Raw genomic sequence first — 27,114 nt, forward strand, 5'->3', positions numbered from 1 at the left:
AAATATGGTTCCTTGCATTGGCAGGAGCAATCCTGTTCCTTGGTTATTTTTCAATGTTAATATCTTTTGCGTTAGAGCTTGAATCGTCACTGATCAGTTTTGCTGGATGAGATTCCACTTCAGCTTTGTTTGTTATCCAACGTGCCAATTTTTAACTTGACGGGGAGGGGATGAAAGAAGAAGATAGCAAGAGGGGTGGGGGTAGGCAGCGGTTATTTGAGGGGCAATTAATCGAGGAAAGGCTATTTTTTGAGGAAATACAGTAGTCTAATCTTAAGGGTTGGCGGCAACTTTATTTTGCTAGCAGACCACAATAAGCTTCTTTAGAAACTAATGTTTTTAACAAATTTTGATTTGCCAATTAAAAAAATGAGGCCTTTGTAACGTTATGACCTCAGACAATTTAGTGCGCATAGGTATGTTCAAGTGCTCCCTAATCCCTAGGATGCGTGTGTTTTCAGAGAAAACAAAACAATACGAAGCAAAAAAAAGCTAGAGAATTCTGACAATAAAAATAGGCTAGAAGACCTTTAACCCTTAGAAAGGGGTAGGGAATGGGGGTGGGCGGGATGTGGTCGATTTGGAGTGGAATTAGACTCTTTTTCTTTTCAGATTTAGTGAGAGGAGTGCACGCATACACGAGCGTCAAAGCCGCCAGACGCGCGCGAGCAACGAGGATTGCAGTCTCGCCCTTTCAGTCACGCGCGTGGTCAGTTGCGTTTCTCGCGTGTTTTGCTCGACGGATTAAGAAAAAAAAGAGACTTCTCGTAGTCTAGGGTTGAATTGTTGCCTGCAAATTTTCATTGATGCTTATCTTTACCAAACGCATTTCAGGTTCGAGTCTTTGTATCATTAAGCCACGAAGATCAGTCATCAGATGCAGTTCATTCACCTTCCGCCGGGTGGGCAGAGTCCATTAGTACAGCTGGATTTCAGTTGTGCTCGCGTGCAACAGGTTCTACAAATGACACTGGAATTATCAACTGGGTAGCATTCCAGGACAAACCTATGTTAAAGCATGGAAGCGTTAGTTTTAGCGGAACATGGACAACAGAAACAAAGTGTGAGAAGGTGGCCTTTTCTCAGGTTAGACAACAATAATTGATAACAAGTATTTAAGTTTGTTATAAAGGTGTAAAAAGGACATAGCAAAGTACATTAAAGTCTTTTTAAGCTTTCTCTCGGGCTTAGTTTCAAACTTTTCTTTCCATCGCTTTTAGATATTAAGACATTTTCACGTTTACTTTGGAGGTAGTGATTTAATAATGCTTGTCATGACCGTTTTGAATGTATTGATGTGTTAAAGGTAATTTGGAAAATAGAAGACTCTTTTTTAATGATATTAAATTTGTAGCATTAAACTTAACAAAGTTAGCCGAAAAGGAACGTTGTATGTAACTTTATTTATTAAGTAATAGGCCAAATAAGATGCATTCACCAACCTTTTCAACACTTCGTAGAAAGAGGTGAAAAAGGGGTAGAAAATTTAGTTAATGGGAATAGACAAGTAGATTTAATTAATCTGCTCCCTTTAGCCTTTTACAAATCCTTAATTTCATTTAAGTGCCTCTGATGACTACCTCCTGGATACGTTCATGCTGATTTATCTTTCGAGAAGCTTGTTTATTTTTCAGTCAGTAGTTTTTCATATATTTTTTATCTAACATTTTTTTGCAGAGCTTTGCTTTCAAGCCTCGTGTATTTGTCTCTGTTAAGTACACTCGCAGTACAAAGCCAAATGACGCTATGTACTTATGGTTAGAAAACGTCAATTCTGGAGGATTTGAAGTGTGCTTAAGGGAATTCTTGCCCTTTGATGGAAAACACCAAGATGCAGTTGTGGTAAGTGAAGAAAAATGTCCGAGTAAACTATAGTATTGATGAAAACAAACAAACAAACAAACTTGACTTTGCCACACTTCCGCAGCCCGGAAACCCAATTAACCAGAACGTTTTTGACGCAATTAAGGTCAGTATCGTGTCTCACGTGTCTCATGCAGTCATTTCTTGTTAAAGGAAACCGGTGGTTCGAAACCTGAGGAAACTCGTCTTGTAAAGAAAAGGGTAGCAAATTCAACATTATTTTCTTGTCCGCAGGACTGGTTTGCATTCACTGGAAATGGGAGTCAACTTAATTTCACAATAACTGGGGAAGAAATCTTTCCAAACAGTGGAAATCCATCGGCCAAAAACAACTACGGCTTCTGTCAGGTGAAAACTTTAGTTTTAACAGGAACATTTAGCACAAGCCAAAGAACACTGATTTTTTAGTGGTTAAATTCACACTAAAGAAAACTTAAACTACAGTAAACCCAAGCTTACCAGGCTATGGTAATCGACATTGTATCTAAAATGGCAATTCCCAGATGAGCGCGACATGTTTATCTCGCGATTTTGATGTGCGCATATTTCACGATTCTTAAATTTCGTGACCTTGCGAGAATTTTATATTTCGAATCTCTTCAATTTCGCGTTGTAGACAGTGGGCGAATATTAGAAGTGGGGACTTTACAGACGATGGGCAAAAATAGAGGGAGAACTGAGCAAGTTTACGTCCATTTACTAACTTACATGACTTTTTTTACCTATTTACAGGAAGTGCCTTTCAATACGACCTTTTACAAATCGCCAGTTGTGATTCTTTCCGTAAATCATGAGTATAATCTTAAGGTCAAGGGAAGTCGTCCGCCAGAAAATAATATAATATCATCCTGGTTAGAGGTAGGTTTGCTTTTTTATTCTAACCTGAGAAAACAGCCCGCCCGACATTTCGCGCGACGCCACCACTAGTTTTCCCACAAAATGAGGAAAACCCCGAAAACCCCGTTTTACGACGCAATTACTGGCTTTCCCGTGAAAAGACCTCCGTGGAAGAGTGCAGAAATTCCATACAGATGACGTGTACTTCCCAGATCGAGATTTTGCTTCTGACTGGTCATGCTGCAAGGGAAATTTTCTTTAACCAATCAAAAGCACTGCATGCCCAGATCTGCGTATTGACACATCATCAGTACGCAATTTCTGCGCTCGCTCCTCAGACGTCTTTTCACGGAAAAGCCAGTAGTGGCGTCATCATCAAGAAACGGGGCTTTGCTCTCTGGGTTATATTCTTGATGGTCACTTAAGGTTAATGATAATGAACAGGGATTTTTTCAGTGCTTTACTACATTATTCTATTCAATTGTTTGGTTGAACTCTCACGACACCTTTGAGACCCAAAAGCAAATATCCCTTGTTCAATCAGGGAAGAGAAGAAATCCGTTTATTCTAGTAAATTTGTAAAAGGACCGTGAAAACTGTGAAAAAGCCATAAGAAAACAATAATTTGGATCTGATCCATGAATTTCATGACTTAAAGGTATCGTCGTAGAAACCAAGAAGAAATTATGGATTTTCTAGTAACTGATGAGTGCTATTACATTTTGCTGTAGGAAGTTGGATTAGAATCTATGAAGGTCTGCGTTAAAGACCTCAGTGGATTAGGATCGAGTCATGATCCCTTGATTGTCAGCTACGCTGTTACTGGAGGTTGTTTATAATTTTCCTATTGTAATGATCACTATTTCTAGTAAGAACTATTGTTATTTTTATAATCATTATTACTATTATTTTTATTGATATCTTTTAGAAGTTCTTATATGTAGGAATCTATTTCATGATATAATTAAACACTGGAGTACAAACACTGATATACGTATACCTTATTCATGTTACACTCTATCTTTGCACGAACTTTAAGATTGATCGTTGATGGGATAAGAGCAATTAGAGGGTACACAAGTAATAAAATTGCCAATACTAGTAATCGGGTAATCGCGGTCGGGTTTGTTTATTCCCTCAAAAATAAGACGACGATTTTAGTCATGCAAAATGCAAAATGTAAACTTCGACAAGTTTTACGTCACAATTCCTTGCTGTGAAGATTTCTACTGTCGCGTACTGTATTCAAAATCACTTCCACCCATATTTTGCAATTTTCGTTTTTAAGGTCAAAACGTCTTAATTTTCTATTATGTAGATAAAACAAACTCGACTGCATTCTTGTATTTACTGATTTTATCTCTTGCTTGCCCTCTGAGACACCACGTAACATTGCTTTAATTTATTCCATCAGTCCTTAAGCGCGTGCAGAGATGGCGGGTATCGTTAATAAGGTCTACTAAAGATAAAAAAAAAAAACAAAAAACAAAAAAAAAACATTAGTTGAGGTACCTACAAGCAAACATGTTACTACTACTGAACAGTAACTTAATTTTAATTAAAATATGAAAAATATATTAGACATTTATGTTATTTTCCAAATGAATCACTACTCACTATTATGTTATGTTTTTCTTGGTGCAGATCTTAATCCTTGCCTTAATGTGCATTGCCCACGATTTGGAGTTTGCAGGACCTACAGTGCGCATGACGCTCGGTGTGAGTGCGATGACCAATGCCCTTCATATAAAGACCCAGTGTGCACTGCAAACGGAACAACTTACGACAACCGGTGCTGGCATAAGTTAAGCTATTGCAGAGGACTTGAAAATAATCTGGTCTATCATCCAGGAAGCTGTGAAGGTAAGGAAAAATAATTTCAACGATTTTTTTTTGGCTGTATATACCACATAAAAAGTCTGGCAGTTAAGCTCTCGATCGCTTAGAATTATAGGTGTTGGCTCAAAATTGTATTAGCTTCTAGCTACGATGGTTATAACTTTTCGTTACTTTTAAGCTCGCTTTTAGCTCCTCAAGCAGGCTAAACGACAATAGACAGCTGTAACAAGCTACTTCGTCTCTCTACTTTGGCAAACAAACATATAGCAGCCCAGACTATAGCCGATGTTTGATCTGTGTAAAATCTTTTGTTCTCTTTTGTCTTGCAATCTAGTTTTTACCGCATAAAATTAGATTACACAAATTTGCTCTGGGCAAATACCGTAAAATTCCGAAAATAAGCCCCGGGGCTTATATTTTTCAAAGGGCCTTTTTGAGGGGCTTATTTTTGGAGGGGCTTATATTCGGAGGGGCTTATCTACGGAGGGAAATTTGAGTTTCAAAATCGAATGGGCTAGCCTTATAGTTGGAAGTAAATTTACCGTTTTTGGTTTTTTTTAACTTTGCATTTGAGGGCAATTTCCTAAGTACAGGCCGGGGGGCTTATATTTGGAGGGGCGATTTAACGGAGGGTATTTCTCGTTACCGCTTTGGGGGGGCTTATATTTGGATGGTCTTATACATGGAGGGGCTTATTTTCGGAATTTTACGGTATGGTGCAAAAAAGGACAAAAGAGTAGGAAATCAAAGATAATGGTAATTTTACATTTACATACCAGTTTACACGGAGTTGCGTATTTGAGGGGTGATGCAGTATTTACTATCTTTGCCTTGATTTCATCCTCTTTTGCACTTTTTTGCACCTTATTAGCACTGAGTAAATTTGCTGAAAATTAAATATTTCCCGCAGTGACTCGCGCATCCAATTTACTGGCATATGTTTATCTTGGGCACTGAAACCAGCATGCAATAACAAGCAGCCACTATACATTTCGTTGTTGAAAGGCAGCCGACATTACAAGTTATAGCCTAGTTTTAGTTCCATTTCATCGCTTTTTTTATCACCACCCTTCACCACTTAGAGTTGCACTACAACGCAAGCTAGGGAAGCTACCTAAGCGATAATGCTTAAAGAGCACAGTGATGCTTCCTTATAAAGTACTTAATTTATTACAAAACAGGTTTTCCAATTGTTCGGGGCCGTGTAGATCTACTACAGGTTCCAAAATGGTCAGATTCAAACTGTCAGACAGTCACATTTCCTCCATACCGGTTTTATCCCGATAAACAAGTTCATGTTCAAATAACCGTCAATCACATGAAGCTGAATGACTCTGTGACAGTCCACGACGCTGTTACTTCATGGACAGAAAGTATCAACACAAAAAACTTCACCGTCTGTGTCATGCAAACCGGGAGGAAAGAAGAAGGCGCGAATCCATTTGCCACCATTGATTGGGTAGCTTATCAAGGAGCACCACCCGAAGGATTGACGGGAACGGTTGAGTTGCAGAAATGGTAGTCTGGTACCAACTGCGCAGATGTAACCTTTCCTACGGTGAGATGGGAATGTACATATTAAATTAAATAGTTGTTGCAAATTCAACTAAAGTCTCCATGACCAATATTAAATAATTGGAAAATTGAGTCTTGTGACCCTAAGCCAAAACATGACAGATTTAATCACGACTTGTCTGCGTAACAAAAGAAGAAAAACGTCAAGAGCGAAACTGTGAAGGAGAGACCTCCTTAACATCCATTTCAACAAAATGAAGCTCTAATCTGATACAAGGAAGCAGCTTATAACAAAAAAACAAAAACAAAACAACAACAACAAAAAAAAAACACAAAAATACTTGTTTATCTATTGAATTAACTCAATGTGAAAAGACAAGAATTCACATCTTAAGTTAAAGAACATATTAAAACTTTCCTTGAACTAGAAAAATAAGACGCAAAGTTAACAAAAAATAATCGATCATTACGAGGTAACTGGGGAGATGATTGCTAGATCCTATAAAAAGTTGTGACCGACTTAGCGACTTAGTTAAGAAAACAACATTAGGTAACAAGTAAGAATGGGAACTTACTTAGTGGTTAGTTTCAAGTAGTTTTGCAGCAATATTAAAAAAAAAAAGAAGCTGTTTCGATTGTTGTTATTGCTTTTTCTTCAGGGCAAGTTTGCCGAGGCGCCAATAGTCCTTGTGACGTCAGAGCACCTGAGGACTGGTAAAGAGTATGATGCTGCTCTCATTTGGATTGAAGACGTAACAAAAGACTCAGTTAAAGTCTGTCTTCGTGAAATGCAAAACTTTGACGGTAGACACCAAGATATCACTGTGGTACGTTCTTAGTCAGATTTTAAAAAAACTGGAACGCGACTGTCCACAAAATTCGTGAGGAATGCTGGTCTTGATAAAAATAATAGCGTTAAGAGGAAAAAGCATTGCTAAGTAAAGATTGTCCGGGCGATCGCGAGTGATGATCAGTCAAACGAAAGGAAATGCAGAAAGAAAAACATAAAAAGAAACGGAAATAATAATAATAATAATAATAATAATAATAATAGTAAGAAGAAGAAGAAGAGGAAGAAGAAGAAGAAGAAGAAGAAGAAGAAGAAGAAGAAGAAGAAGAAGAAGAAGAAGAAGAAGAAGAAGAAGAAGAAGAAGAAATGAATTCAATAGCATTACGGGAGGTGAATTTTAAATAGCACACAAATCGGTCTTCCTTGTCCCCATGTCTCCCTTCACGCTCTTACGTGATTCGCCTGGTGTCTTAAAAAATGTGGATTTGCATCCTTTTCTTGACTCTTTGCGCTCTTTGTTAGGTCACAACTTCATAGAGTTCAAAATACTTAGATTCAAAGGAGCCTAAAAATGATGAGTTTATTTAAATTTTTTGTTGGTGTAATACGATTCTGTCACAAGATGGGTGGCATCATGACTTTTGTTTTTATCTCTTTTCACAGAACTGGTTTGCCTTCTCCAAACTGCACAAGCCTCTTTTCACTGAACATGGTGTCATAAGTTTTCCAAATACGAACCCACCTTTGGATAAAATGAACAATGCTTATTGCCAGGTGAGAAAAGAATTCTTTGCGAAAGCACTGAGTAGCATGCTGTTCACAGCATTTTCCCTCACAAGTATATCGCTTACTTAAATCACTGTTTATATTTTCAAAACACTTTTAGTCATATACACTTTACGCAATAGAGATCAAATTGACTAGAAAGGTAAAGAAGCTGGTCCACTAAACAATACTGTAAGACAAGAAGTCAAGAAGTAAAGACCGACAACGTTCCTCTTAACCATCGAGAAAGTGTTTGAGCAACTGCACCGAAACAAGTGACTGTGAAACTCGACCGCATCTTTTCTACACGAAGCACTGCTTACAAAAAGGGACACATCTGTGAGACCATGCACTCTACTACGTCTAAACGAGGATTGGAAGCTAGCAAGAGACAGAAATTAAGAGCTAGTATGTATTCTATCGACTGATATGAGTAAAGCGTTTGACTCTCTCAGCCACTCGCCGATACTAACGAAGCTTGAAGCATACGGTTTTGAGTCCTCAGCGTTAGACCTCATGCGATCACTCTTTAACAACCGCCAAAAGAGAGTAAGATTGGGAAATACGGAAACCAACTGGTACCAAATGAGCAGAGCGTGTCCTCAGGGGTCTTCCTTCAACCCCTTGCTCTGGAACTTATTTCAGAATGACCTGCCCGGCTCCATAACTACCGCTAAACTCCCGATGTATGTGGACGACCAACAGCTGTACACCTCGGGAACTAATTTTACGGCTGTAAGGGAAGCCTTAGAGCAGGAAGGTCAACTTCCGGCGTCTTGGTATCGTGATAACTTTCTAGTCGCAAATGCTGACAAATTCCAGGCGATGATCCTTTATCCTAGAAATATTTTTATTGAAGGCTAATACACTGATATATGGATAGATGGTAGGGTCATTACAAACACAGATTACATCAAACTACTTGGCGTCCACATTGATTGCAGTATGAATTTCAGTGGTCATATTAGCGAACTGTGTAAGAAAGTCATTAAGAAATTGGGGATCCTAATTAATGCGCTTGCGCAATCTTGTTCCCTGCTCAGCTATAAGTCTTCCATCCTGCCTTACCTTACCTACTGACAGTTATGTAAGGCCTCCAACTGCAGGAAAATAGAACGCCTTCAAGAACGTGCTGTAAGAACGGTATACAGAACTAAGTCTGCCTCTTACCAGACACTACTAAAATATCAGGACTACCCACGTTGCAAAATCGTAGATTGCAGGATATAGCAATACTTATGTACAAAGTCAAGAACAACCTCGCCCCTACCGACGAAGCAGAACTTTTTAATTTAAATAATTCGAGGCATTCTCTGCCAAACAAGGACTTTCATTTACCTACTAGATTCAATTCTGTAACCCACGGCAAAAATTAATTTCGTAACTTTGGACCTTTACTATGGAAGAGACTAAACAACAAGGTCAAGCAATCACCTAGTCTTCACTCTTTCAAGAACGCTATCAGAAATTTAGATATTTCTGTTATTTTATTATTTTATTTTATTTTATTTTATTAACTTCGCCCCCCCCCCCCCATAAAACAAACAAACAAACAAACAAACTGAAAAATGTTGGCAGGGACACCACAACAGCTGTTGCCAATTACAGTGGGCCCGGATACTAATAAAAAAATAAAAACAAGAAATATTAAAAAATACAGCGATACAAGAAAAACTACAGCTACAAACAACAAGTTATTGGACAAGACAAGGGACGAGCACTGTTACATTTTAAACAGATAGACTTGAACGAACGTGGGTCTTCACAGTCATAAGAAACAGCTAACGCGGACTTATAATAATTAAAAATAACCGATTTAAAGGAAGCTAAGGTCGATGAGCTCAAATCTAGTTCATCCACTGAACAATTCCAAATTCCATTAGCTCTAATGAGAAAGGATTTCTGGTACGTAGTAGTTTTACATTTCTTAATTATGTATGTATTAACATTGCTGGTTGAGGATCTATTGCGTCTACCGTATTTGCGAACTTCAGGTAGGACCGAGGAGTTCACGTTAACAAGACAGTGCGTCAATTAAAAAAAAAGGTTAGATCTAAAAGTTCATGCCAGTAACAAATAGGTATTAGGTTTAGAGTTTGTAAACGAGACTTATAAATTGTATTAGAAGAATAAGGCAGTTTTAACATAAACTTAGTCGCGCGTCTTTGGATACGCTCGAGCTTGATAATGAGCTCGATGGACTGCGGGGCCCAAATGTGGGTGGCGTCTCCCAAAAGTGGCCTACCTAGGGCTAGGTATAGCGTTCGTCTTACGTCGGTTCTAAGTATGAACCTCGTGTTCCTCTTTAAGTATCCAAGTAGTTTATAAGCACGCGAAGATTGTTCTTTTACTTGTTTGTACCATGTCAGATCCTGACTAATCCATACGCCCAGATCTTTTTCTGCAGCATATAATTCAAGTGCGGTGTTGTTGAGTTTATAAGAGGATAAGATCGGCTTTGTTTTCCTTGTTATGTGCTGGGCCTTATACTTAGCTTCGTTAAAAGGAGACCGGATGATTGCGACCTAGTTGCAAGCTTACCAAAGTCTTTCTGGAGAGAAGAGGCAACCCCCAAAGTCTTTATCTCGCTGAATATTTTTGTGTCGTCAGCGAACATCAATACTCGACTGCTAAAACTGATGACTTCGGGAAAGTCGTTGACGTATAAGAGGAAGAGGGCTGGTCCTAGTATGGAACCCTGAGGTACTCTAGAGGTAACAAGAAGATCCTCTGAAGTGGCGCCGAGTACCGTAACGCGTTGGCGTCGACCTGACATGTAAGAGCAGAACCAGTTAGGCAAGTTGCAACCGAAACCGGCCTGGATTAGCTTATGGACGAGGCGCCTGTGACTGACTTTGTCAAAAGCTTTTGACATATCAAGGTAGATGGTGTCAACCTGGTTGCCACTATCTAAAAGTGAACCAATGTGGTCAAAAGCCTCAAGCAGGTTGGTGACGCACGATCGTCCAGTACAAAAACCATGTTGTTTAGGTTAAATTACATGGTACAGGTGGTCCTTAATGCTATTCAACACACAGCGCTCAAAGACCTGGGACACTATTGGGAATAGAGAGATGGGGCGATGAATTTCAACGTGGTCTTTCGCACCCTTTTTGTGGACAGGCACGACTTTAGCTAGTTTCCAGTCACTCGGGAGAGACCCTAGTTGCAGTGATTTGTTGAAGATCTTACACAAGGAAGGAGCAATCACGAGGCAGTCTCTTTGAGCAATTTAGCAGGGATTTCGTCCAGCCCAGTGGCTTTCCCGACTTCTAATGCTTTGATTGCAGCTACAACCGTAAACTCATTGAGAGTTAGATCGGATATAACAGTGTCCGAACGTATGCACGCTGTCTTCTCCACTGCGCTGTCGATAGTAAATACAGAGGCAAAAAAACTGTTAAACAGGTCAGCTATTCCCGCAGGTGTACCAGCACTTACTCTTGAATGGTTTTGTGACTGGTCAGCGGAAGAGTCTGGGAGGGTTACCATGGAGACATTGCCTGGGGTGGGATGAGATTTAGAGTTAAGCTTCAAATTCACCATAAGCGCTTGGGATTGAATCTTAAGCCAGTGTCAATGGAGTCGTAAAAGTGATCACGGCTTTTCCCTCAGGCCGGCGTTCGGATGTGACTTAAGTTTTTGGTGAACTGAGTTCTTTTTCTTGATTAGGTTTAAAATGTTACTATCTATCCAAGGAACCGAGTTACAGCCTTTCGGTCTCTTCGATGCCACGAAGTCCTTGACAGCAGCTAGTAATAAGTCCTTCCAGCACCGCCCGTCATCATCTATAATGTTATGGCCCACAATAGAAGAGAGATTGATTGCCGAGAGAGCTTCACGCAAACCTTCAAAATCGCCAATTGCGTAGTCGTAGACATATTTGCGCGGGTGTGAGGACGCATTAACAAAAGAATTGTACTTAAACAGGACGACACAATGATCTGTAAAAATACCGGCTTTATCAGGTGACAACACCTCGGTCACTTTAGTGTGTCTGATGAACTTCTTATCACTAGATCAAGAATGTTACTACCGCGAGTCGGTGTGTGGTTAATTTGCGTCAAGAAGTGGTCATGTAACGCCTCTATAAATGGCAGTTCGTTAGCACCTGAAGCGCTATCCACGGAGTTCCAGGAGATGTTCGGCAAGTTAATGTCACCACAAATTACCATATTTTGAAACTGATCGCAAACTTGATCTAGAAAGATGTTAAATAAATATACCCAACTAGGGTCTGAATCCGGAGGCCTGTAACAAGAACAGAATAATAATGTAATCTTCTGATCAAATTTAGTAGAAAATAACTGTGAATATTGTGACCTTTGCAGATCCTAATTTTATGATTTTAAGATTTTTATGATTTTAATAAATCTATGCATTATTATGAATTAGTATGTATTTTAGATTAGTGTGCCCAATTAGGATATATCATTATAATTGGTATTATCATAGATTATTATTATTATTAATATATAGATTTAGCCAGGGCTAAAAGCGAAGCTCCAATTAATAAATTTATAATTTAAATCAAAAAATAAACTTTTAATCTACAAATCATTTAACTTAAGGGCACATTCATGTGACGTTTGAGGGAAAGGCTAAATTATTTTAGAGTGAAACATCTTACATCGAATTGATAACCTTATATGTACACCCAAAAAATAGCAAACATCTTCGATCACATTCAAGATCAGAGTAGATTAGGCCTCGAAAACAAATTCTTGGAAAACAAATCACGCCGAATTTTTTTGCGTTCGACAGGTTTACTTTACAAATTCTTGCCAACAAATCTGGGGGTGTTTAAACCAACCTTTTATAATTTTTATACATCACCTTTGAGGTGAAACAGTATTATTTATCATACAGACCTCGGACAGAATGCAGTATTTCACAGTTTTTCAAGACAAATTGCACTCAGTCAATATTCAGGACGATCAATCGTAAAGCGAAACCGTTCAAAAATTTCCAAAATCACCCATATGGGCAGCCGGTTCTCGTTTCTATAGTGCGAGCTGTCAGTGTGGTCGAGTGTTTGAATAAACTTTAATAGAGTTAAGCTTCAACATAATAGCGAATTTATTATTATTATTTTTTGTTATTTAATGGTTTCAGTTATAACGATGTGTAATCTTATAAAGCGTTTGATACGCGCGACATTTTTGAGTACTCCTGCAAGCGATGTTCATGAACGATGAAAACAAACGGCACAGACAAGCGATTAAAATTGCAAGAGAGACTACTAACAATCAAAAAAAGAAATATAATTCGGTGAAACATTTACAGAGATAACAATTTTCATTCATGAAGACAAGTATTAAAGTGTCTCTAAAAATCCTGAGTCTCGGGGTGAAGCTTTATAAGCCGGCTTAACGGCGCGGGTGTTTACTGTTTTCCAAGGTGAACTCCTCGAAGCAAGAAAATCGCTCAAAGTTTTCTTTCTACAGCCAAATTTATAACTAAATATTCTTCGGAACGTTTTCTTTCTATCTGTGGTGAGCAAATATATCTGAAGGCTTTTTAAAGTTCTGTAAGCTTATATCAAACCGTTCAAACCTGATACTAGGTCAGATCATTGACTCAAACTACGGCTACAAACGTGCATAAACTTGCCGCATAAACTGTCAGCGTGAATGTGCAAGACTTCATGAAATTAGATATAACAAAAACAAACATCAAATACAATAGTTACTCAGGCTTACCATTCGAGATTCAGTTCCTGAAAGCTATCAAGGAAGGTCACAGTTGCTTGAGACTTTTAAACCCTCTTACGCATTAAGCAAGGTGAAAAACGAAAACGATGCCATCCGAAATCGAATTACCAAATTTTGACAAGCGACGCGTTCCTCAACCAAAAACCCAGTAAACAAACCAGCCATGAATAACAGAAGACTCTTGATAGCAGCTGTATTTCATTTTGTACATCCAGAAGAAAAAGACAGTTAAAAACATCACAAGTTGACACAAAACTCTTCAGCTTCAGCTGTCAAAGTAAACAATTTTCAAGATGCTGCATAATTTTTTCGCATGAACTCACCTGTCAAATTTTGACCAATCAGAGTATAAAAATTGGACGTAGAGCGTGACCAACGCGTGACCATGGTAAGATAAGGTCTTCCCCGCCTGTACTTTTAAAAAAACTGGCTGAATTTTCGCTTCCGAAGTCAGTTTGAAATCAAAATTCTAATAGTGCGGGGCCATAGTGACATAAACACAACATATTTGATATGAATCCTTGGAAAAAATAAACTTGAGCCTGCGATCATTTCAAACTGGTAATTAATCAGCGGATAACTTTAAAAAATACTCGACCTCGATGGGTAAACACTTGGGCCCGCGGTACGGTCAGGTGATACTGGTCAGCGGATGTCCTGTTTTGACAGCTGTCAATTGATCACAACATTGATGTGAAATTAGTTTTCTCTTGGGCTCCCAAACTAGTTAAAATGTGAGAGTAAACATTGGTTTTCCTGTGGTGCGGACGGACGGTCGGTCGGCGGTCGGCGGTCGGTGTACGGTCACGTGATTACCGAATTTTCTGGGATGGGTAGATTTAGTTAGCAATGGGGCTCCGCCCACGCGCGCGCTTCGCGCGCGCGTGGAGCTCCGCTATTATCATTATTATGATGTAATTTTATATAAGTGTCCCCAGTTAGCTAAATACGTTTGACACTTAAATAAATTTCTCATGTCTTATTATATTGTTATAAGACATATCAAAATATCGAAATGGCAGTTTGTTCCGTTAAAATATTGCTTGTTCAATTGGGACTTCAAAAATAAACACATTGACGGGAACTGAAGCTTTTAGTGATTAGGGAACAGTGTTAAACGTTTTACGTTTCTCTTCCATGGCAGTTCGTTTCATTCACGAGAGCTTATAACTCGACTCCGACAGTTCTTCTCTCAGCCAATCACAGCACGACGGTATCTGGGAATTCAGCACCGATTCACAACGGAATTACAACTTGGATCGAGGTAAAATTTCCCGTTATTTGGGAGGATTGTGGGAATGTATCAAGGCAAACAAACTTCAAACCAAAACTCGACGAAAGATATAACTGAACAGAGACACACGCTTGCTTGAGGCGACGTATAGGTCAATAATAGGTGTGGCGCAAAAATGTGTCGAGTGAAGTTGCCAATAATAATCGAATACGATTATGGTGTCGGTACAAAATAATTATATGTTTAAATTATCAGCAGGGGCCGCGCGCGGTGGTCTCGAACTTCAGATCTGATTGTGCGGGTTTAAACGTTTCTTTAGAGCTGTTTCCTGGGCAGGAAACTTTGCTACTAACATTTGTCTGCTTTCTTCATCAACAGGGGTATTTAGCTCTGTCCTTCTGGGCCTCATAGCTCATTTGTGCCACTGCCGTGCCCCTTATTAGGGTAAAAAGGATATTTTCGATAAAATTTCGAAGTCAACGTTAATTCACCATATATTTTTTTTATACCTTTGTTATTTCTAAAGCTTCTTTTGATTTACTAGCGCTCTTTAATCACTTTCATCAAACCACAGTGTTAATTTACGGCGAATCTTCGCATCTCTATGTTACATAAGAAGACGAAGGAGAACGTTTTAAAAATATTCTGCTCTTCTCTTCCTATTAATTCAGTTGTTTATGACTACAATTTTAGCTGTATTAAACTATGTTGAGTGCTTATTATTTTTTCTCAGAACATGAATACCTCTGGATTCAGAGCCTGTGTCAAGGAATTATACGCGAATAGATATGACCCCTTGTCCGTCTGTTATGCCGTGCTCACAGGTCTGTAATACTACTGAGTTTATTTATGAAGTTGTTTTTAGCAAATGAAAAACGAAACATTATTTGTTACCGTATTCATCTGGAAATACTTTGGAAATGCCCTAAACTAATAACACAATTCAAATTGATGGTTTTGCAAGTGAGTCAAGAGAGTGTACCCGTTGACATAAAAAGGATTCTTGAAATTCTTTCAAGTTATAATTTTCCTACCCCTCGAAGAATTTCACCGTTTAATTAAAAGTTTTCTTAAAGGATAAATAACGAGCATAAAAGACCTTGCTATAAATTAAAAGCACCATGCTTAAAACAATCGTTTAAATTTTGTGTTTCTTTAAAATAGTACAGTCTGTGCATAAAAGTTCGATATATTTTATCTCTATGCGAGTGGTATATCCCTGTCGCTAGTCTTCTGTCCAATAATATCTTACTAGTACCTTGAAACCATTAAGCTTCGGAAAACATTTTCTCATCACGCTCCCAACAGTACTGCGAATGAGATGCTGCTAAGGATTTATCAATCGGGCAGTTTATTTGAATGTATATATTTTTGACGCTTACGTTTATCTGTATTTCGCAGACATCTGTGAACCTGGCTGGAACTATTTCAACAGCTTTTGCTATTTCACAAGTAAGACTTGTCAAAATTGGACCACAGCACTGGATAAATGCCGACAAGAAAACTCGGTTCTTGTTAATGTCCAAAATAACGAAGAAAATGTGTTTTTACAGCATCTACACAATGGAGCAAAATCCTGGCTGGGACTGAATGATATTTTTACAGAGGGCTCCTTTACTTGGGCAGATCGTGGTTCTGGGAACTTTACAGCTTGGGCTAAAAACCAACCGAACAATTTTCGGGATGAAGACTGTGTGCATACACTTGGTGTTGAATATAAATATGAATGGAATGACGTGAAATGCAGTGACTGTCATCAGTATACTTGTAAGAAAGGTAAGTTGTGAGGTATAAGTTTAGGAATGTACAATATAGAAGAAAAGTCTACCTAACAAAACGCATTTTGGTGTGTTAATCGTGATAAATCTATAGTTTTTTATTTTTATTTTGAACAGATCTGAATGAATGCAGTAGGGACAAGTATTACTGCGATCAGGTCGCCAGCTGCACAAATTATCGTGGTTCATTTAATTGCACTTGTGATCAAGGCTACTTTGGAGACGGCTTTGAGTGCGAGCTCAATTACGCAAGTATGATCAGATATAAAATTGCAGCACTCCGTGTTAATGGTTAACAGCAAGTTGATTTATATAGTAATCTATTCTCACTGTAGCCATAAGCAAACAATGCCCATAATTCCAATAATATATGGGAGACCCAGCCGGAGGCGGTAGGAGCGGGGAGCTCCTGGTAAAGAGAGAGTTCTTCAATGCAGAGAAATGGGTGGGGCGTGTATACGAAACACCGAAAAGACTGAGCAGGCTATTAATTGCGAATAATTAATAGCGTTATACAAGAAACCCACCATGTACAAATAGGTATAGGATAGCAACGGGCTATACGCGGCGTGCTTGTATCACTCACTTTTATTGCGGAGTTCTTATGTTTTCAATGGCCATCATTCAGTAGCTTCTACTGCTTACATGCAACGTCTAAATTCTCGAGTGTCTTTTTATGATTTCCCAAAGTCCCATTCTAAACGACACGCTATGGAGAAGAGTAGCTGCGCAGGCGACATGGTATCCTCCTCCTTCTTACGAGTCTAAAGTTCGCAGTTTAATTCGGTGGCCTGGTTGATATTTTGCATATTCGGTAGCCTGCGTAGCATGCGCTTGTAAGTAGTGGGCGAAAGAGAGAACGGGCGCGCGCGCGGGAGACACATTCGCGCGCCCGTTTTTTCTTGTGCCCACTACTTCCAAGCGCCGGCAACGCGGCCTACATATTCAGCCTTATTATTACCCCTAGTTTTAGACTCTTGTTGTGAGGGAAGTCATTCGAAAATTGATAATTTGCCTCGCAAGGTAAGAATCCGATTCGCATTGAAAAAGAGTTTTTAAATTCCTGGGTCCGTTCGAGGCCACCAACTCAGGGTCTTTAAATCACTGACTCAGAGGATAAATTGTTTCCTTTGAAAAGACATCTGCAAATGGTTAAACTTTGTTGTCTTCTCAGGCAAGGACGATAAACCGTAGGCCCCGTCTCCTAACCGTTTTAAAGAACCCACAATCTGTTCGTAAAGAGTAGGGGACGCACTCTCCGGTGTTGTGGTCTATCTCCCATGGTGGGCGGGACTGTTATGGGTCTTCGTTAATAAGCGCCACGCGCTGTTGCGGTGATCCTACCAAGAATTGGTAAGTAAATAAATTAGTGATAACCTTGTCTCTAATTTTTGTAGGGGGTTTGCAACAGTCTACTATTGTGGGGAATGATGCTAACTACTTGCAATATTTAAGCACCTGGCTCAAACCAGTTGCTCAGAGCAAATTTTCACGATGGAAGCGATGTTGGCGGGCGTCCGTGGACGGCTGGGCTGCCAGTACTTTTCACAGCGGATGTGACAACAAAGGACCAACTGTAACAATCATAAGAGTCGGCCGAAAATACATTTTTGGAGGTTACACCAGCCTCTCTTGGGGTAAGTGGTTTGGTTTTTCTAAAACTGGGCATTATAAGCAAGTAAAATTGTTCAAGGAAGTATTTGAAGTAGAAAATAATATTACCACGAAGAAGACTAAACAAAAGTGCATTCACCTAACTTTATCACCCTTATCCCATTTCGGTCAATTCGCCAAATGAAGGTGAATTATTCTGGGTTTAAATTCGAAAAGTTTCTACTAAATATTAGAAAAAGAAAATCGTTGTCTTGTGTTCAAGTTCCCTACATCATTTTCTCATCCTTACCTCTGTTACAAAATTCATTGATAAGCACCGGTTTTCTGCAATGATTGGCCTACCATCAATAATACAAAAAGTTAAACATCCATAGCTAATGGACGATAATTAATTCTCTCAATTTCCTTTCCCTCGACCATTAATTCAGAATAGATATGATATTCGAGTAAGACCCTTAATGTTTTTCGGAATAGTCTCAGCCTTGAAATCCGGCTTTGCAACGACAAATCCCGGGAACACACCAGCAGCATGAAAGTTCTTTCAACACATTTTTCAAAAGCCAAAAATCATCTTGAATTGTTTTCAAACAACAAATGGCATAAAGACATCTGCTCTTCAACCGATGAAAATGTTAACTCGAGAAACATTTTTCAAGCAGCAAACTCTTGTACAACGATCTGAAAACTAATTTTAATTTCAGATTTTTACAAAGACGTTTACCAACTAACAGCTATCTGCAAAAATAGGAGTTACAGAGGACGGAAAGCGTACTTTTTGCTGCGACGAGAAAGAGGATTTGACGCATCTATTTTGGAAATGCCAAAAAACCGAAAATTTTTGGGATGACTTCTCGTTATGGCTTCAGTCGTGCCAGATCCTCTAACCAGGCAATTACTTAGACATGACCACCGTTTTGGTCCTTACTCCAGACAGCTCTTCCTTTAAGCTCCATTTAATTTTCTGTTGCCTTATAGCTAAAACCTTTATCTGGATATGCAGATTGAAGGAATTTTATCCAAATGACAACAAGTTCCTACTTTATCTGAGACATATACCAATTAGAAAATAAGACACCAAGCAATATATATGTATATATATCTGTCTGGATTTGAAAAACATGGCTACAGAAATCTCTCTTATATACCCTCTGACTGAGTCTTGTAGTGGAGCATTTTTTTTTTACAGCTACTTTGTATTTATTTAATCGGTACCGGAAAGGCCACAGTAGATAGACTTCGATGATTTTCTCACTGGCTATTAACCTATTGCCCCGCTCCCCCCCCCCCCCCCCCCAAAAAAAAATGTTTTTCAGAATTTCCTATAATTCTCTCTGTATGTCAGTTTGAAATCAGCGCGCGTATTAGACTGAACTCGGCTCTCATAGTGGGTTGTCCGTTTTTGGCTGCCTTGAGCAAAGTTTTCCGAAAGGCATTAATAAGCCTTATTAAGGAACAATTCTCACGTCTGGCAAAGTCTGCTGTGTCCAATATCTTCTGGTATTTCGTCTCATTTCGGGCTACACGGGTGAAAGACTGATCCCGGGCTTGAGACTGAAAGATTGGATATTGCGAGCTTTGTTGTTGGCAGTAACAAGTCTTTGGCCTCACAAAATAGGTTTTAGAGTTGAAATCTATTCGACAAGATGGAAATTCATGCTGATTTCTGACCAGGCCAAAGACTCAGTAAAAAATTGTGTCGAAGGCGGGGGCTGTATGTCTCCTTTTCAACCGTTGGTTTACATCCGGGATCTTGAATAAATCGACTGTCAGTGAGTCTAGAAAAGTTCCATGTGACGATTTATGTGGAGAAAGCGAGTCAAAGTGTTACGGAGTAATTTGACGATGTTTCGCCCGTGTTAAGTGTGAAAATATTGTGAGTGGTTTTGGGAAGTGTTGTGATTGCCGCGAAAGTCATTTATTGTGTGATTTACCGAAAGTGTTGAAAGACAAATCTCAGGTATGTGCGGTTGAGCTCGTGTTACTAGAATACTTTGTGTCAAGCATAAAACGCTTTGTGAGTGTTTAGGTGATTTTGTCTTAGAAAGCCTACTCTGTGCTCAAGGATTCTGGATTCTTAATCTGTTTTCGGCCAACACTGAGCTATGTATGGGCCTCACGGTTTGACTGACTAAAAGATTACAATTTTTGGACGTTTCATTCATCGCAAAATGCTGTTACTTCTGCGAGAGAACTTTACCGTCGATCTGTTGCCAGCAATACTGCTATCATTGTTTAGCTTCAGCTAGTGAGTTTAACTGCTTCCCATTCCACTTAGATGTCAAATAGTTAAAATGCACTTGAAAGTTCTTTAGCCACGTTTTAACAAATCCAGACAGATACATAATATACGAATCTTGCCTTCCATCTCCAAAGATATAAATTAGTTTTATCCAAACCTAAAGAAAGCAAAGAAATGCAAAAATTAATCAGTATAAATTATGCTAAGAGATATATGGAATTAGCACTGCTGTACTCTGTAGTTTATTTGTAAGTACTGCCCTGTAAATGCGAAATTGACCACCACCATTCCAAAGTGGCTCTCTGATTGGCTATCTTTGCCTCGATGAGACTGTTTCCGTACCGGACTGTACCGAAGCAATCACATCACCCCATGTAAGGAAATTCAGGACAGTCTTGGATTCTGGATTCCACTCGTTATTGGGATTCCGGATTCCTTGAGCTGTATTGCGGATTCCAAAGCCCAGGATTCCAGATTCCATAAGCAAAATTTTCCTGGATTCCGGATTCCCTTACATGGGGCGAAATCACAACACAACACAGCATTCAATGCGACCCAAGAGGTTCGATTCTTTCGCGTCATTCGAGAGAATCGAAAGGAGATGTGCGGCGCGTGTACAGTCACTGTACCTTGTTTCGGAGTGGTTGTTTCTTTAATATTTGTGGCTTAATTTAATCTTAGATTTTTTAACAAGTTGTGTCTGAGAAAATTTGTTTTATTGACTGAAGCAAACCGGCTCCATTTTGATGTTTGTTATAACCGGTAATCGAAGCACGTTGCCACACTCGATGTATGAGTGCAGGGATGAGTGACTGCAAGTTTAGCTTGATCTTAATGTAACTTCTCTTTTTGCAAAATTGACGTAGTCTTCGCTATTTCTGCAATCGCCTTAAAAAACCACGCGACCACTCACTGTTCCAATTAAGCTATTATTGTCATATTTCGCTCAAAAGTAAAGTTGAACCACAGGCAACCCAAACTCATGATACGAGGAAAGAGTGTAAAGTAATTTACTTACCATGGGTGACGCGTGACTTTTCTGCTGGACGCGCCCGTGTCGCGTTACAGGCGACCGTTGAAAATAATAGATCTCAGCATATTACTTCTCATAAAAAGTCTCTTATTTTCAACGGTCGCCCGTAGCGCGACACCGCGTCCAGCAGAAAGGTCACGCGTCACCTATGGTAAGTAAATTACTTTACAACCTTTCCTCCTAACGTGAGTTTGGGCTGCCTGTGGTAAAACCCGGGTAATCGAACTCTGTAGTGAAACGAAAAACAGTTCGAGTTAGCGGGAAATTCGAGTTATCGCGGTAAACTCCGGTGAAATTTTGATCAAGGGAAAGGAAATTCAGTTCAAGTTAGCGGGAAATTCGAGTAATCCGAGTTCGAGTCATCGAAATTCTACTGTATTCTCAGTGTAAAAAGGAGTCGGTAGACCTACACGACTTAATTCATACCAAAATGTTGCTTGTTACAAAGTGTTTTTTCTCTGGCGGGTAGATTATATGCTCTGGAGGGTTTTATGATTTGATTTACCCGCTTGTTTCACACTGAGAAGTCATGACACGTTTATTGATTTTCTGTGATTTTTGTTTCTGGTCGGGAAAATGATTTGCCCTCTGATGCAAGAGCATTTTCTTTGACCTCTTTCGTGAAGTGTAAAGCTCTTTATTGCGGCTAAATAAGGCTTTTAGGCTTTTTGATTTTCTCCAAAGTGCCTCAAGATCTGAATAACTAAGCAATTTCCTTTAGTACGTGAATGTGATATTTTCCTGCAATGTTGTATCACGCTGTGCCCAGCTGCGGTTTAAGTTTTGTTTGCATATGATGTTCTGAAATTCTCACGGATTAAGCGATTTACCAGGGGCACCCAACGACGGTTTTCTCCTGAATACATTAAAAAAACTTTTTAGGCCTATCCAGAGTACTTTAAGATCTCTAAAAATGCATTCTAAGCTATAAAATTTGTATCTGTTCTGTCATCCTAGGTGTTGAGTCTTTTCGAAATTACAAGGGCTTGAGTATTATTTTCCCGAAAATTTTAGATGCAATTTGACTTATTACGAAAGTGAGACATTTCCTGATTCCTCTCTCCATCACACTTTTGAATCCCAAAATTTTAGATTTCCTTTTGTCTACGAAAAATAGCCTAACTGGGGAAGTAAAATGTGAAAATTAAACTTCAGAAAATCGTAGGGAATTTGTTAGATAAGCTTCGAAAATTGTACATGAATGGAACGGTCATCTAGAAATCTTTAGCCGTCTTCAAGTCATAGAAAAATCTAGGTAATATTTGCTTCTCCGAACAGATATTTTACAGAAAACAGTCGTTTATGTGACTCTAATTTACAGATCCAAATATAGATATACAGATTTAATTGCGGCTTAAACTGATGCTAAACCAGCTATTGAGAATTGCATTGTAATAGCTTTTGAAATACTGGGCCCAGTTGTTCGAACGCCGGTTAGCACTAACCCGGGGTTAAATTTTAACCCGGCTTTCTTTTTCTTGTTATCAAAAGCACTCTCTCGGATAATTTTCTCCATTCTTTTTAGAGTATCCAATCATCAAATTGTAGGCAAAAAGAATCAAACTGAATTTAAATTTTAAGCTCTAATATCTGAGTTGAAAGTTCGCACTAACCGTTGGTTATCTTAACCAAGCTTCGAACAACCCGGCCCTGTAGCTTAACAGTCTTTCGAATGTTTTGTTATTGCCAAGACCATGGCTTCGGTTTTTCACGCAAACCTATTACATGTAGTTGCCAGGTTGGCTTTGTACTTAGTTGCTTTTACAAGAGCAACTTAAGTTGTTCTGTGTTGTGGCGAGAACGGAACAGCTGTTCTGTCTAACTGAATATCCGCTTGTTTTCTGGGCTATTAGCTAGTAAACGTAACCATTTACGGAGTCAGTATATTTCGATCTTCTTCTGCTTGAAGCTGTACTAGAAGTGTGTCTGTTTGGAACGCATTTCTTGGAAATTTTAGTATTTTCTTTTCTGGAAGGGGACGAGGACTCTGTGTCCACAGAGTTTCCGTACACTCTCCTACATACCGGCGTTTTTTTGGGTGCGCAATGTCGAACTGTAATTTCTACTCTGTACTTGGTTCTTATAAATAAGCTTGACCCGTGATCTTCACAAGGTAAAACGAGGCCTTCACGTTAAAAAAAAAAAAAAAAAAAAAAAAAAAAAAAAAAAAAAAAACCTTTCATAGTGTAAAAAAGCATCGGTAGGCCCAGCTGTACGACTGTTACCTGGATCTGATCTCCCTTGTAGATGGACAAAATACCGAAATTTAAAACACGTGACGATGCGAAACAGTTACAAGAGAATTTGTTGATACCTATTGAGAAGAGTGACGTCACATACCATGACAGTAAAATTTCTGGCTCTTGACAATCTTAAAAGTGGAATTACTACAACGGCGATGGCGACGGAAGGAAGAAGCGACTTCCCGGTATTAGCCTCCTAGCAAGCTCTCCATGTATGGCGTCCCTCGCACTCGCGTCACCTTTGGCGTGCTGTTCTCGCGTGACAATTCGCGTGTCCCCCAAATGGAGAGCTCGCTCGCAGGCTAGATCGTGGTATTAGAAACTTCAACGCAATTGAAGTGTCTCCGGTTGTCTGATGCAAATAAAAAGGCATCCAGAAATGAATGATTGTGCTAGTTATACGCAATTGCTAATCATGTTTTTCCTAAGTTTTCCGAACTTTTAACAGTTTTCTCTTGCAGTAATTAAGTGACTTGGCCAAAACCCGGGGAAACCCCCTTTATCTTAAAGTTTAGCAAATGTCATCGTATTATAACGCGTATATGTATATGTACATATATATTTATTAAAAACTGAATCATTGGATAATGCAATTCTAGCATTTTGATTGGCTTAGCCGTTATGGTATATGAGCTATTATACCATGCTCTCAATATATATGGTCGGTGTACGCGATTTTTTTCGCGAAGGATAGAACGGCGCCCGAAGCAAATCGTTTTAATTCATTTCTTAGAATACTAGAAATGCAATTTCATCGAAAGAAAAAAGATAAAAACAAAGAAAAAAGCCACAAGAACTTGTTTGAAAGTTTGTCGAAAAACACATGAAAACACATGGAACTAAAGTAATTTGACCAGCTACGAAAGAAGACCAGTGTTGTTTCTTCATGATCGCGAAGCCATTTGTCGATCGAGTCACTCGCCGATAGATAACTGCGGCTTGTTTATCCGACATCAGGAATATAAATCACAAGTAACCAGCTACAAATACAGGCTATGCAGCCATTCACTAGAGCAATCGAGGCGGCAGTATAGCTTCTTTTCTCGTTCAGCAAAACCAGCTTGTGGCTTCAAACAACTTCATAACAAGCGACCGAGGTAATAGTTTTTCTACGTTGTTCTTACCTTTATAACTTCACCGAAAATCCAAATTCACAGTAATTTCGACGGCTGTCACTTAAAAATTTTTTTCTTTCACATTATCTGCCAGGTTTTTTGAGCTGTTCTGCTGTGTAAAATCCTAGAATCCCGATGAGTTTTTATAAAACTAATGTTCATCGCTACAATGTTTTGATTTTTCATTCATGCAGTCCAGGCGAGTCCGTTCGCGCGTTGACTATTTTGATAGATGTGTGACATGTGAATAGCGGATTCCGGTTTGTTCTAGTCGGGGAGATTCAACGAGATTTTGTGGGCGTTTTTAATAAAACAATTATTCCTCTCGCGCTTGTTGGATATGAGATGATTATAGCCAACTCGGCGCTACGCGCCTCGTTGGCTTTCTATCATCTCATATCCAACGCGCCTTCGTGGAATAATTGTTATATATATATAGCCGAATTTTTGAAAACATACCTCAAAATGGACCAGAATATTCGCACAGAAAGCTGGCGATAGCCAGCTTTCTGGTCACTGCGGTGAGAAAAAACATAGGGGGCTTGCTGTCCTGGTTGGTCTCATAGGCAAGTTCAGTCCCTGAGCTAACTCGCCATGGGTTGCAAAGGGGCCTCCATGTCAATCCCTAGTGGGGGAGGGTGCTGCAAAAGCGTTGTACCTTCCGTTAGTCCTGGTCTGGGAGAGTCAGTGCACTGGTCATGTCTGCCTCTAGTTTGTCATGTCAAATTCTTGTAACGTTTGAGGCCCATTGGCCAATGAAAGCATTCCCCTCGAGCACGTGCTAGGCTGGGGGGTGTAGGAAGTCAGGGGGGGTGATTTAACCTTGAATTCTCTGCTTAGAACTTGCTTAAGTCTCAAGCGTCCTCCGTCATTCAGGACCTTTAAGCAGCTAGAGTGTATGGACAAGTCCAGAGTGTCTTTTTGATGGACTTGAATGTTTCTTTTGCTAATCAGGAACCAAGAAGAGAGTCACCTTAAGAGAACCATGGGTAAGAGCTGAGTTTCTTGGCCATATTTACTTTAGTTGAGTCAGTTTAAGGTGTGTGGGCTCCTGGTGTCCGATGGTACGGTTTTCATAAATCCGGCTAGATATATATATATATATATATATAATTTAACTATAAAAATTAAAGTTTACTTTGTTTTAAAAACAAATACTATTATGATGCAGAAAATTGATACGATGTATTTTACTAGCCAGATCATCTGAGGGCTTAAGCCTCCTTTCTCGGTAAACTCGGTACAGCTGGGTACACTCGGTAAACTCGGTTAACAGCCGGTCTTTTCTATTACTGGCAGCAATAGTTTTCGTCCAAGGAGGACTCTTTGACGTCGACTTTACTTCAAACATTAAGGCACATAACACCTGTTTTGGTGACATTGAAGATACGTACAAAGTATGATAAACTGAGGAAGAGGGTCCAAAAAGTTGCTTGGTTGTACTAAACTATTATTCTGCAATTTATCGCTCTATTCATTTTTTTTTGTGTGTGTTTAGCTTTTCAAAGAAGTACCAGTTTCTTCCTTCCAAAAGTAAATACTTAAGTAAGAATAAACTTGGTATTAATATCACACTTTTCACGAGACTGATCATCGATCTTAAACTACTATTGCTTAGTTATCAGTATATTTTTTTGTCTGTATGAATTCGAATTTTTGAACGAAGTCTGTGCATTGATCATCTTTTTTATTTCTTATTTTCCCAACAGGTTACTACTACAGTTGCTACGGGTATCGATATGATTCCCAGGCATTTCTTTTCTCGCTGGTTAACAAGCCAGGATGGGCACCTGTGAAACTGCCTCAGACAGGGCAGGATAGTTATAACAGATATTCCATATACGACTGCTCGTCTTATGGACCTATGTTCGGAGGAGGCAATGACATTCAGATTGCCGACTACGCGTCATCCAGTAGCAGTTCCTATGCCAGGCTTGGCTATACTTACAGCCCACCGAGCGGGTACAACTACGGAAGCACCTTCGCCCAGACATTTTTGTCAGGAGGAAGTAATTATCATTTTACACCAGACGAAGTGGAAACATTTTACGAAACAACCTAAAAACTGTGCATCGTATTCAGCTTCAAACTTGACAGTCAATTAACATTACATAGATTGAGCCAGGATTATATTTTTTTATAAACTAGGCAATGAAAAAAAAGTTCCTTTTTAAATAACATTTGTCAATTTAATTTTGAGGCCTGTAAGTTACAGTACAAAACTTGTACCACCTTATTAAACTGATCTTTAATATAAACAACTGTTCTGATTTATTTCTTTTCAAACATTTCTCCTCGTCTGATTTGCAAAATGTACACCTGTTATGTTGGGCCATAGTTAATTGAGTGGAATGGTTATGAAACCTGTCAGACTCCTTTGTTATATGTTTTTGTGGACCTGAAAGTGCACAACGTTCAAAAGAATTCCTATCATTTTGATTGTATTGACCAATAAAAACGTTGCATTAATTTATTCCGTAACAATTTGCCAACAGAAAACAAAGGATTGTGCACTTTCACGGTGCTTTGAACATA

At 39.1% G+C, this 27,114-nt stretch overlaps 1 protein-coding gene and 1 pseudogene across 1 annotated transcript in view; both read left to right on the forward strand.

The window, feature by feature from the left end:
• The window catches only part of LOC140921542 (uncharacterized), a 471,050-nt gene that overhangs the window by 227,036 nt on the left and 216,900 nt on the right, over positions 1–27,114 (forward strand). The window lies entirely within an intron of this gene.
• Positions 869–26,668, forward strand: LOC140921687 (uncharacterized; annotated as a pseudogene).

The sequence above is a fragment of the Porites lutea genome, chromosome 1 (genome assembly GCF_958299795.1).
Source record: "Porites lutea chromosome 1, jaPorLute2.1, whole genome shotgun sequence".
NCBI lineage: Eukaryota > Metazoa > Cnidaria > Anthozoa > Scleractinia > Poritidae > Porites > Porites lutea.